Here is a 12006-nt window from a genome sequence, read left to right as displayed (position 1 = left end):
CCCATTTTCCTGCACTTGTCCCATTTCCTTAGAAACCCTACAGTGCAGAAGGAGGCCATTTGGCCCATTGAGTCTGCACTGACAACAATGCCACCCAGGCCCTATCCCCGTAACCCTACATATTTACCCCGTTAATCCCTCTAACCTACCCGTCCTGGGACACTAAGGGGCAACTTAGCATGGCCAATGCACCTAACCCGCTCATCTTTGGACTGTGGGAGGAAACCGCGGCACCCGGAGGAAACCCACGCAGACACGGGGAGAATGTGCAAACTCCACACAGACTGTGACCCAAGTCGGGAATCAAACCAGGTCCCTGGAACTGTGAGACAGCAGTGCTAACCACTGTGCTACCGTGCCACCCAAAATCCTTGAAAACTATGATGCTTCAAGTGCTCATTCAAATATTTTTTAAAGGTTGCAAGGTTTCTGGTCTCCGCTGCCTTCCGAGGCAGTATATGTTAGCTACGGTTTAGCTGCGTTGACAACGCTTCCTGCTATAAGTCACCATGATCTTTAGAATGAAAGTAACTAGCAATCTCCCCCAGATAGAGAACAGCTGATTCAGGAGAGGGACAATGTCAAGCTGGTGAGAGACTATTTTATTCACTTGGGTTTACACTTTGTAAAGTTTATTTATTAGTGTCACAAGTAGGCTTACATTAACACTGCAATGAAGTTACTGTGAAATTCCCCTAGCCGCCACACTCCGGCGCCTGTTCGGGTCAATGCACCTAACCAGCACGTCTTTCAGAATGTGGGAGGAAACTGGAGCACCCGGAGGAAACCCACGCAGACATGGGGAGAACGTGCAAACTCCACACAGGCAGTGACCCAAGCTGGGAATCGAACCCGGGTCCCTGGCACTGTGAGGCAACAGTGCTAACCACTGTGCCACCGTGCCGCCTCATGTATCATTGGGGAACAGATATGGAAAGAATTTTAGCCACTAGCATAACCCACCTTAACGAGTATGAAACTCATCAAAAAGTCATTAAAAAACAAACTATTCAGTCAAAGGTTGGACTTTCATAGCAAATCGTTTCGTTTCGGGCTAACATTACTCAGGCTAAAGCGTGAGATTGCTGAGTGTAATAACTTCCACCCGGCAAAGGACAAGCCAGACTGTGATTCACTTTGCCCATTCAGTTAGGAATCACCGTGTAGTGACATTTTGTGGTTTGCGTTCTGAAGGAAAACGTTTGCACTGTACATTGGTTATTGATGCAGTGTTAAGTGATTCTATACCATGTTGCCATGGTATAGAATCACATTATTATTGCTCAGAATAGAGAGATGTTGTCAAAGTTTTTTGTGTTGTACTCATCAGGACAACACAAGAGTGCCAAATTTCAAAGGGAATGGCAATTTGATTTGATTTGATTTTGATTTGATTTATTATTGTCACATGTATTAGTATACAGTGAAAAGTATTGTTTCTTGTGCGCGATACAGACAAAGCATACCGTTCATAGAGAAGGAAAGGAGAGAGTGCACAATGTAGTGCTACAATTTATACTGTGTGAGAAAAGGAGTGCTGATTGGTTGACAAGTTGACTCTGATTGGCCAAGGCGTTCGTTGCCATGGAGAAAGCAATGGGAAACTATAGGCTCCCCAAACATCAAAAAGGTGCAAGACTTGTTATTGTTTGTAATCTTCAATCATGCTTTCCCCACAGCACAATCCTTCTTTAAGTAACAGTGTTCACCAACAGAAGGAAAGATTAACTGATAATGTTCTTCTGATGTTAACCACTACCTGCATACAGTATAGCATGCCTGCGAGTGTGCAAATGATGTGGAGATGCCGGCGTTGGACTGGGGTAAACACAGTAAGAAGTTTAACAACACCAGGTTAAAGTCCAACAGGTTTATTTGGTAGCAAAAATGGTCAGAACCTTCTTATGTAAAGGCCTAACAATGGCCCTTACAACAAGTGAATCCTTCCAAATTTAGAAAGTGTCAGAATTACACACAGGGAGAACAGCTTCATCCCAAGATATTACATTGAAAATGCTACATGGGGAGGCATTGCAGAGGAGGCATTTCCCTGTGGCGGGGTAACAGTCTAGTTGAAGGGGCTGGCAGACAGCCTCTAGAGAGGTTGCTGAGTGAGTTAATGAGGTCTGACATTCACTGAACCTGGGGAGAGGTCAGAAAGCAATTGGTTGGATTTGTCAGTCTAAGTGGACCCACATGTTGCATAACTAAATAATGCCTGACAAGGCATGGGAATAGCATGTCACTGTAAGCTTAGTGAAAGAGCAGACCTGAGCACTTTGGCTTGTGTTCTCCACATTTAAAATGTACAGAGTGCCTATGCTAAACCAGGACATTTTACATTGCCTTCATTAGAACACATTTGCCTTGTTGCCCATGGAAGGCAGCAAACAGCAAACACCAAGTATACTGTCTACACAGGGAACCTGTATACTGCATCTTCACATTCTCACAAGATAAGTAATGGTCTAGGTATTTTGGTGACACACTTTTCCGACATTCTTTATTCCAAAACATGTCCTTTTCTATCTGGCTGCAGGAAACTGTGCATAAACTTTGACAGCACATGCAGACAAGAGGGCAGAATGAGTCTCCTCCCACAGAGGAACCACAATTTATTTATTCATTCATGGGATCTGAGCACTGCTGGCCATTCACTGCCCATCCCTAATTGCCCTTGAGAAGGTGATGGTGGTGAGCTCTGTTCTTGAACCATGGCAGTCCATGTAGTGTAGTGTAGGTACACCCACAGTGCTGTTAGGGAGAGAGTTCAAGGATTCTGACCCAGCAATAGTGAAGGAACAGCGATATATTTCCAAGCCAGGATGGTGTGTGTCTTGGAGGAGAACTTCCAGGTGGTGGTGTTTCCATGTGTCTGCTGCCTTTGTCCTTCTGGATGGTAGAGTTTGCAGGTTTTAAAAGTGCTGTCAATTAATGCTCGGTGAGTTGCTGCAATGCATCTTGCAGATGTTTAAAGTTTGTTTGTATCACAAGAAGGCTTACATTAACACTGCAATGAAGTTACTATGAAAATCCCTGAGTCGTCACACTCCGGCGCCTGTTCAGGTGCACTGAGGGAGAATTTAGCACGGCCAATGCACCTAACCAGCACATGTTTCAGACTGTGGGAGGAAACCGGAGCACCCGGAGGAAACCCACGCAGAGACGGGGAGAACGTGCAGACTCCACACAGTCACCTGAGGCCGGGAATCGAACCCAGGTCCCTGGCGTTGTGAGGCAGCAGTGTTAGCCACTGTGAACCGTGCCGTCCAAAAGGGTGCACACAGCTGCCACTGTGTGCCAGTGGTAGAAGGAGTAAATGTTCGCAGATGGGCTGCCAATCAAGTGAGCTGCTTTGTCCTGGGTGGTGTCAAAATTCTTGAGTGTTGTTGGAGCTGCACCCATCCAGGCAAGTGGAGAATATTCCATCGCACTCTTGACTTGTGCCTTGTAGATGGTGGACAGGCTCTGGGGAGAAAGGAGGTGGGTTACTCACTGCAGAGTTCCCAGCCTCTGACCTGCTCTGGCATCTCAGTTTTTGTAATCCCTAGGGTGCTGATGGTGGGGGATTCAGTGATGGTAACGCCATGGAATATCATGGGGAGATGATTCAATTCTCTAATTGGAGATGGTCATTGCCTGGCCTGGCATGTGTGTGGTGTGAATGTTGCTTGCCATTTACCAACCCAAGCTGAATGTTGACCAGTTGTGCTGTATGTGGGCACAGACTGCTTTCATATCTAAGGAATTGCAAATGGTGCTGAACATTGTGCAATCATCAGTGAACATTCCCATCTGGCCTTGTGCAGCTGATAATGGTTGGACTTAGGCCAATGCCCGCAAGAACTCCAGCAGCGATTTCCTGAAGCTGGCAAGATCAGCCCTCCACACCCATCTTTCTTTGTTTTTCCCCCCATTCCCATTGACTCCAGTCATGGCTTGATGTATGGATAAGGTGATAGAGTCCATATTGGACTTGGTTAGGGCATTGGTACATGTGGAAATGACTTTTCCACACTGGATCTTTCAGTCTCATAACTAAACAACTTCTCCATGAGAGACGTATCTGAAGTGGACAAGTTTACTGTTTCATTGGATGTTGCTGCTTGTCTTGTCTTGTCTGAGTCACAGCAAGGCTCCTGTACAGCACGCAACAGGAAATAATTATCGTACATAGGGCCAGACAGCAAGGCTGTTTGGCCATCTCCCAGGAAGCTGCACCTTCGCTTGAAGCTGTTACGTGTATTTTCCAGATACCCTGATAAAATTACCTGCCTCTTCACCCAGCTCTTCAGTTTATTAAAAATATTTCAAACCAGTGCCTCTCAAAAGGGGGTCTGCAGAGTTCAGGAGGTCGATACTTGCCTGGGGTTTGGCAATGTATGGTCCAGCAGTATGTGATCGAGCAGTGGGTGGAGATGGGTGTGAGCTGGAGGGGGAATGTGAGCTGGAGGGGGGGGGGGGGGGTGTGTGTGAGCTGGGAGATGGAGCTAAGTGTGGTCGCTAGATACATAACAAAGGATGGGTTGGGTTCCTTGCCTAGTAGGTGTGTATGGAGAAATGGTGAGAGTGGCATTAAAATCACCAAGTAGCCTTACAGCTACCAAGCCAAGTGATGGATGCCAAGTGAGTTCAGCTTTGTTCAAGACAAGGGAGCGTCTTAAAACATTTAAGTACGAGTTAAGTACTAGGAGAAGAAGTGGCGCAGTGGTACTAGCATTGGACTAACAATCCAGAGACCCAGGGTAATGCTCTGGGGACCCGGACTCAAATCCCACCATGGCAGGCGGTGAAATTTGAAGTCAATTAAATTTTAAAAATCTAGAATTAATAAACATCTAATACTGACAATGAAACCATTGTTGATTGTCGTAAAAACCCATCTGGTTCACTAATGTCCTTTAGGTAAGGAAATCTGCTGTCCTCAACTGGTCTGGCCAACTTGTGACTCCAGATCCCCAGCAATGTGGTTGACTCTCAACTGCCCTCAGGGATGGGTAATGAATGTTGGCCCAGCCAGTGATGCCCACATCCCAAGAACAGAAAAAAACTCAAAGAAAGGGCGCCAAAGTGCAAATACACCAAGATATAATGAGTATGATCAAATAATGTGGATGTGGCTCGCCAGATACTAGTCCATTTCAAAAAGGAGCCCTTTGCCAGAAATATTTGAGGATCACTGGTGTAAACAGGCAGCCTTTGTTCAGTCTTCCTTTCCATTCAAACATGAGGAGATTCTAATTTTGGAAACAACTAATGCACTGGACATCCCTGTACATTGCTGGAGGTGAACAGGAATTCATCCCAAGGAGGAGGAAACATGTTAAGGGGAGGACGAGGCATCCATGGCTGACAAGGGAAGTCAAGGACAGCATCAAAGCAAAAGAAAAAGCCACAGAGTGGCGAGGATTAGTGGGAAGCCAGAGGATTGGGAAGCCTTTAAAAGTGAGCAGAGGACAACTAAAAAAGCAAAATGCAAAAAGAAATATGAGTGAAGCTAGCTAATAATAAAAAAGAAGTTAGGAAGAGTTTTTTTTCAATATATAAAAGGTAAGAGAGAGGCAGAGATAGCCATTGGACCACTGGAAAATGAGGCTGGAGAAGTAATAATAGGAAACAAAGCAATGGCAGAGGAACTGAATAGTTACTTTGCATCAGTCTTCACGGTGGAAGACACCAGTGGGATGCCAGAGCTCCAGGAGAGTCAGGGGGCACAGGTGAGTGCATCACTAAGGAGAAGGTTCTGGGGAAACTGAAAGGTCTGAAGGTGGATAAATCACCTGGATCGGATGGACTACACCCCAGGGTTCTAAAAGAGATAGCTGAGGAAATTGTGGAGGCATTAGTGGTGATCTTTCAGGAATCACTGGAGGCAGGGAGGGTGATGTGGAGATGCCGGAGTTGGACTGGGGTAAACACAGTAAGAAGTCTCACAACACCAGGTTAAAGTCCAAAAGGTTTATTTGGTAGCAAAAGCCACAAGCTTTCGGAGCGCTGCCCCTTCGTCAGGTGAGTGGGAATTCTATTCACAAACAGGGCATATAAAGACACAAACTCAATTTACAAAATAATGGTTGGAATGCGAGTCTTTACAGGTAATCAAGTCTTAAAGATACAGACAATGTGAGTAGAGAGAGCGTTAAGCACAGGTTGAAGAGATGTGTATTGTCTCCAGACAGGACAGTTAGTGAGATTTAGCAAGTCCAGACAAGTCGTGGGGGTTACAGATAGTGTGACATGAACCCAAGATCCCGGTTTAGGCCGTCCTCATGTGTGCGGAACTTGGCTATCAGTCTCTGCTCAGCGACTCTGCGTGTCGTGTGTCGTAAAGGCCGCCTTGGAGAACGCTTACCCGAAGATCAGAGGCCGAGTACCAGAGGACTGGAAAATAGCTAATGTAACACCGCTGTTTAAGAAGGGAGGGAGGCAGCAGATGGGAAATTATAGGCTGGTTAGCCTGACTTCAGTCATTGGCAAGATTTTGGAGTCCATTACTAAAGATGAGATCGCAGAGTTCTTAGAAGTACATGATAAAGTAGGACTGAGTCAGCACGGCTTCGTCAAGGGGAGGTCATGTCTGACAAATCTGTTTGAGTTCTTTGAGGAGGTAACAAGGAAGTTAGATAAAGGAGAACCAGTGGGCGTGATTTATTTAGATTTCCAGAAGGCCTTTGACATGCATACGAGACTGTTCAATAAATTAAGTGCCCATGGTGTTAAGGGTAAGATCCTGGCATGGATAGAGGATTGGCTGACTGGCAGGAAGCAGAGAGTGGGGATAAAGGGGTCTTTTTCAGGATGGCAGCTGGTGACTAGTGGTGTGCCTCAAGGGTCAGTGCTGGGACCACAACTTTTCACAATATACATTAACGATTTGGAGGAAGGAACTGAAGGCACTGTTGCTAAGTTTGATACAAAGATGTGTAGAGGGGCAGGTAGTATTGAGGAAGCAGGGAGGCTGCAGAAGGACTTGGACAGGTTAGGAGAGTGAACAAAGAAGTGGCAAATGGAATATAATGTGGAAAAGTGTTAGGTTATGCACTTTAGAAGGAGGAATGGAGGCACAGACTATTTTCTAAATGGGGAAATGCTTAGGAAATCAGAAACACAAAGGGACTTGGGAGTCCTTGTTTAAAATTCTCTTAAGGTTAACGTGCAAGTTCAGTTGGCAGTTAGGAAGGCAAATGCAATGTTAGCATTCATGTTGAGAGGGCTAGAATATAAGGGCAGGGATGTACTTCTGAGGCTGAATAAGGCTTTGGTCAGACCCCATTTGGAGTATTGTGAGCAGTTTTGGGCCCTGTATCTAAGGAAGGATGTGCTGGCCTTGGAAAGAGTCCAGAGGATGTTCACAAGAATGATCCCTGGAATGAAGAGCTTGTCGTATGAGAAACGGTTGAGGACTCTGGGTCTGTACTCATTGGAGTTTAAAAGGATGAGGGGGGGATCTTATTGAAAATTACAGGATACTGCGAGGCCTGGATAGAGTGGACGTGGAGAGGATGTTTCCACTAGTAGGAAAAACTAGAACCAGAGGGCACAACCTCAGGCTAAAGGGACGATCCTTTAAAACAATGAGGAGGAATTTCTTCAGCCAGAGAATGGTGAATCTGTGGAACTCTTTGCTGCAGAAGGCTGAGGAGGCCGGGTCACTGAGTGTCTTTAAGACAGAGATAGATAGGTTCTTGATTAATAAGGGGATCAGGGGTTATAGGAAAAGAGAATGGGGATGAGAAAATATCAGCTATGATTGAATGGCAGGGCAGACTCGATGGACCGAGTGGCCTAATTCTGCTCCTATGTCTTATGGGCTTATGGTCTTCTGGTGGGGAGCCCATCTTCATTGGCCAATATACATGTTGGCGTGTGTGTAGCTCTGCATGCCACAAGGACCCTGGTTATTTGCTCGCCTTACAACCCTGATGCAGAAATAAAGCACATCACAATTATCCTCCGGGACAATGGCTATCCTGCTCAGATCATTGTTCGCTGTGTCACAAATGGGCCAAGGCTGCCACTTTCAGGCCAATCTCAAATTATCCTGGAAAGGGAAAATACCCCAAACATCTGAACAGGTTGAAGAAGCCGTTTCACACTGCCGCATTGGCTGGGTGAGTGATATTTTCCACTAACAGGGTCCTGCAGTCAGTCCAGAAAGAAGTGTTACCTACCACACAATTGAGCAGAGTTGTGTATGAATTTGAATGTTGGTGTAATGCCAGGTGTTTAGGATGTGCATCCTAATGATTGGCTGACCGAATCAAACAGCATGTTCCTCCAGTTGTTCAACAAAGCAACTGTTGGCTATGATTCTGCGACTGGGGAGCACTCGCTGAACAATCCTGAGAGTGCTAATTGCACCACGAACAACCAATTTAAGACTAAGTGGCTCCTTCACACTTGCGTGAATTGATATACATTCAGATGCAGGGACATGTTCTCTGCAGACAAAATGAATATGTTCAAGTCTTGCACATTTTTTGATAACTCAGGAACTTAGGGTGTTTATTGTTCCCTGCTGCTTCCTCCAGAGCAACACTTCAGATAGAGGTCATTTACCAACCAATCAAGATCCTTTTCCCTGTAGCTTGGGCGGCACGGTAGCATAGTGGTTAGCACTGTTGCTTCACAGCTCCAGGGACCTGGGTTTGATTCCCGGCTCGGGTCACTGTCTGTGTGGAGTTTGCACATTCTCCTCATGTCTGCGTGGGTTTCCTCTGGGTGCTCCGGTTTCCTCCCACAGTCCAAAGATATGCGGGTTAGGTTGATTGGCCATGTTAAAATTGCCCTTAGTGTCCTGAGATGTGTAGGTTAGAGGGATTAGCAGGTAAAATATGTAGGGATATGGAGGTAGGGCCTGGGTGGGATTGTGGTCAGTGCAGACTCAATGGGCCGAATGGCCTCTTCCTGCACTGTAGGATTTCTATGATAAATGTTTGTGAATGTTTGAAAGTTGAAATTCATGCATTGGTCCTGATGAGTGCAGGACAAAAAACTTTGACAGCATCTTTCTTTTCAGCAATATTTAAGCTCTGTCTTACCAAGTGACTGTGTCCTTCTCACAATTTGCTTTTCCACCTATCTTTGTATCATCAGCAAATTTGGTTACAATATATGCAGTCTCGGTACCCCTGTAATCATTAATGTAAGTTGTGAATAGTTGGAAGCCCCAGGATTGATCTCTGCAGTATCCTACTTGTTAATTTACCAAAGTGAACAAAGGCCCATTTATCCCTACTCTCTGTTTCTGTTCATCAATCCTCTACCCACGCTAATATAAATCTCCCAACACCATAGATTATTTTGTCTTACATTGGCACCTTGTCAAAATGCCATTTGGAAATCCCACTACCTGTATTTGTTCACCTTTATATCCACCTTGCTGGTCACATTCTCAAAGAACTCCAATAAATCGGATTCATGAACTATCATTTCCCTTTTATAAAACTCCATTGGCTCAGCTTGATTGTATTGTGATATTCAGAAAGTCACAATACACCTTCCTTAATAATGGATTCCTGCATTTTCTCCAAGAATGGGTGCGTGGCTAACTGACCTTTATTTTCCATCTCCCTCCTTTCTTGAAATATTGACTGTTTTCCAATCTACTGGGTCCTTTTCAGAATCGGGGGAATTTGGGAAGATTACAACCACTGCATTCACTATTTCTGCAACCACTTCTTTTGAGAGCCTAGGATGCAGGCCCTCAGCTCCAAGGGACTTGTCAATCCTTAGTCCCATTAGTTTGCCCAGTACATTTTCTTCTGGTGATTGTGACTGAACCAGTCCAGTTTCCTCTTAAAGGGGCACAGACAGTCAGCACCCACGGCACCATACATTCTAGAGACTCACTGCTCTCTGGGACAGGAAGAATCTCTTCACACCCAATCTATTTCTAATCTTGCACAGTTTAAACTAGTGTTTTAAAGTTTAAAGTTTATTAATTAGTGTCACAGGTGGGCTTAAATTAACACTGCAATGAAGTTACTGTGCAAATCCGCTAGTCGCCACACTCCGGCGCCTGTTTGGGTACATTGAGGGAGAATTTAGCATGGCCAATGCACCTGACCAGTACATCTGTCAGACTGTGGGAAGAAACTGGAGCACCCGGAGGAAACCCACGCAGACATGGGGAGCGTGTGCAGACTCCGCACAGACAGCGATCCAAGCCAGCAATCAAACCCGGGTCCCTGGCGCTGTGAGGCAGCAGTGCAAATCACTGTGCTACCGCGCTGCCTGCGTGTCACCCTTTTAATAATTTTATGGACACATCTATCCGGTTACCTTTCAGACTGTGCTGCTGGAAAGCAAATAGGACAAATAGACAAAGCTGATTCTTTCATCTGGGAATAATTCTTGTAGCTCTCCTCTGCAAACTTTTCCAAATGGGCATACAGTTGAGAGCTCCTATTTTAAAAGCGTTCTGCTGTTTTTATGGAGTGCAAGAATAAATCCAGAAACACCTTCGAAAGGAAGAGATTGAAGAGAAAACTGGCAGCACAGGGAAAGGAGAAAAAAAACATTAATGATCTAGACGATAATGTGGGAGGCATGATCAATAAATTCACAGATGACATATGGTAATTTTAAAAATTCATTCATGGGATGTGGGCGTCACTGGCTGGCCAGCAATTATTGTCCATCCCTAGTTGCCCTTGAGAAGGTGGTGGTGAGCTGCTTTCTTGAATCGCTGCAGTCCATGTGCTGTGGGTTGACCCACAATGCCATTAGGGAGGGAATTCCAGGATTTTGACCCAGTGACTGCGAAGGAATGGCGATATATTTCCAAGTCAGGATGGTGAGTAGCTTGGAGGGGAACTTGCAGGTGGTGGTGTTTCCATGTATCTGCTGCCCTTGTCCTTCTAGATGGAAGTGTTTGTGGGTTTGGAAGGTGTTGTCTCAGGATCTTTGGTGAATTGCTGCAGTGCATCTTGTAGATAGTACACATTGCTGCTACTGAGCGTCGGTGGTGGAGGAATTGAATGTTTGTGGATGTGGTACCAATCAAGCGGGCTGCTTTGTTCTGGATGGTGTCAAGTTTCTTGAGTGTTGTTGGAGCTGCACCCATCCAGGCAAATGGGGAGTATTCCATCACACTCCTGACTTGTGCCTTGTAGATGATGTATAGGCTTTGGGGAGTCAGGAGTTGAGTTACCCGCCACAGTATTCCTAGCCTCTGACCTGCCCTTGTGTTTATGTGGTGAGTCCAGTTGAGTTTCTGGTCAATGGTAACCCCAAGGATGTTGACAGTGGGGGATTCAGTGATGGTAACAGCATTGAATGTCAAGGGGCGGTGGTTAGAGTGTCACTTATTGGTGACGGTCATTGCCTGGCATTTGTGTGGCGCGAATGTTACTTGCCACTTGTCAGCCCAAGCCCGGATATTGTCCAGATCTTGTTGCATTTGAACATGGACTGTTTCAGTATCTGAGGCATCACGAACGGTGCTGAACATTGTGCGATCATCGGCGAACATCCCCACTTCTGACCTTATGACGGAGGGAAGGTCATTGATGAAGCAGCTGAAGATTGTTGGGCCTAGGACACTACCCTGAGGGACTCCTGCGGAGATGTCCTGGCGCTGAGATGACTGACCCTCCACAACCACAACCATCTTTCAATGTACCAGCTATGACTCCAGCCAGCGGAGAGTTTGTGCCTGATACCCATTGATTACAGTTTTGCTAGGGGTCCTTGGTGCCACACTCTGTCAAATGCAGCCTTGATATCAAGGGCTGTCACTCTCGCCTTCCCTCTGCCATTCAGCTCTTTCGTGCATGTTTGAACCAAGGTTGTAATGAGGCCAGGAGCTGAGTGACCCTGGTGAAACCCAAACTGGACGTCACTGAGCAGCTTATTGCTGAGCAGGTGCTGCTTGATAGCACTGTCGATGACCCCTTCCATCACTTTACTGATGATCTCGAGTGGACTGATTGGGCGGTAATTGGCTGGGTTGGATTTGCCCTGCTTTTTGTGTACAAGACATACCTGGGCAACTTTCCACAT

This window comes from Mustelus asterias, chromosome 8, assembly GCF_964213995.1.
Source record: "Mustelus asterias chromosome 8, sMusAst1.hap1.1, whole genome shotgun sequence".
Classification (NCBI taxonomy): domain Eukaryota; kingdom Metazoa; phylum Chordata; class Chondrichthyes; order Carcharhiniformes; family Triakidae; genus Mustelus; species Mustelus asterias.
Note: the sequence above shows the minus strand (reverse complement) of the source record.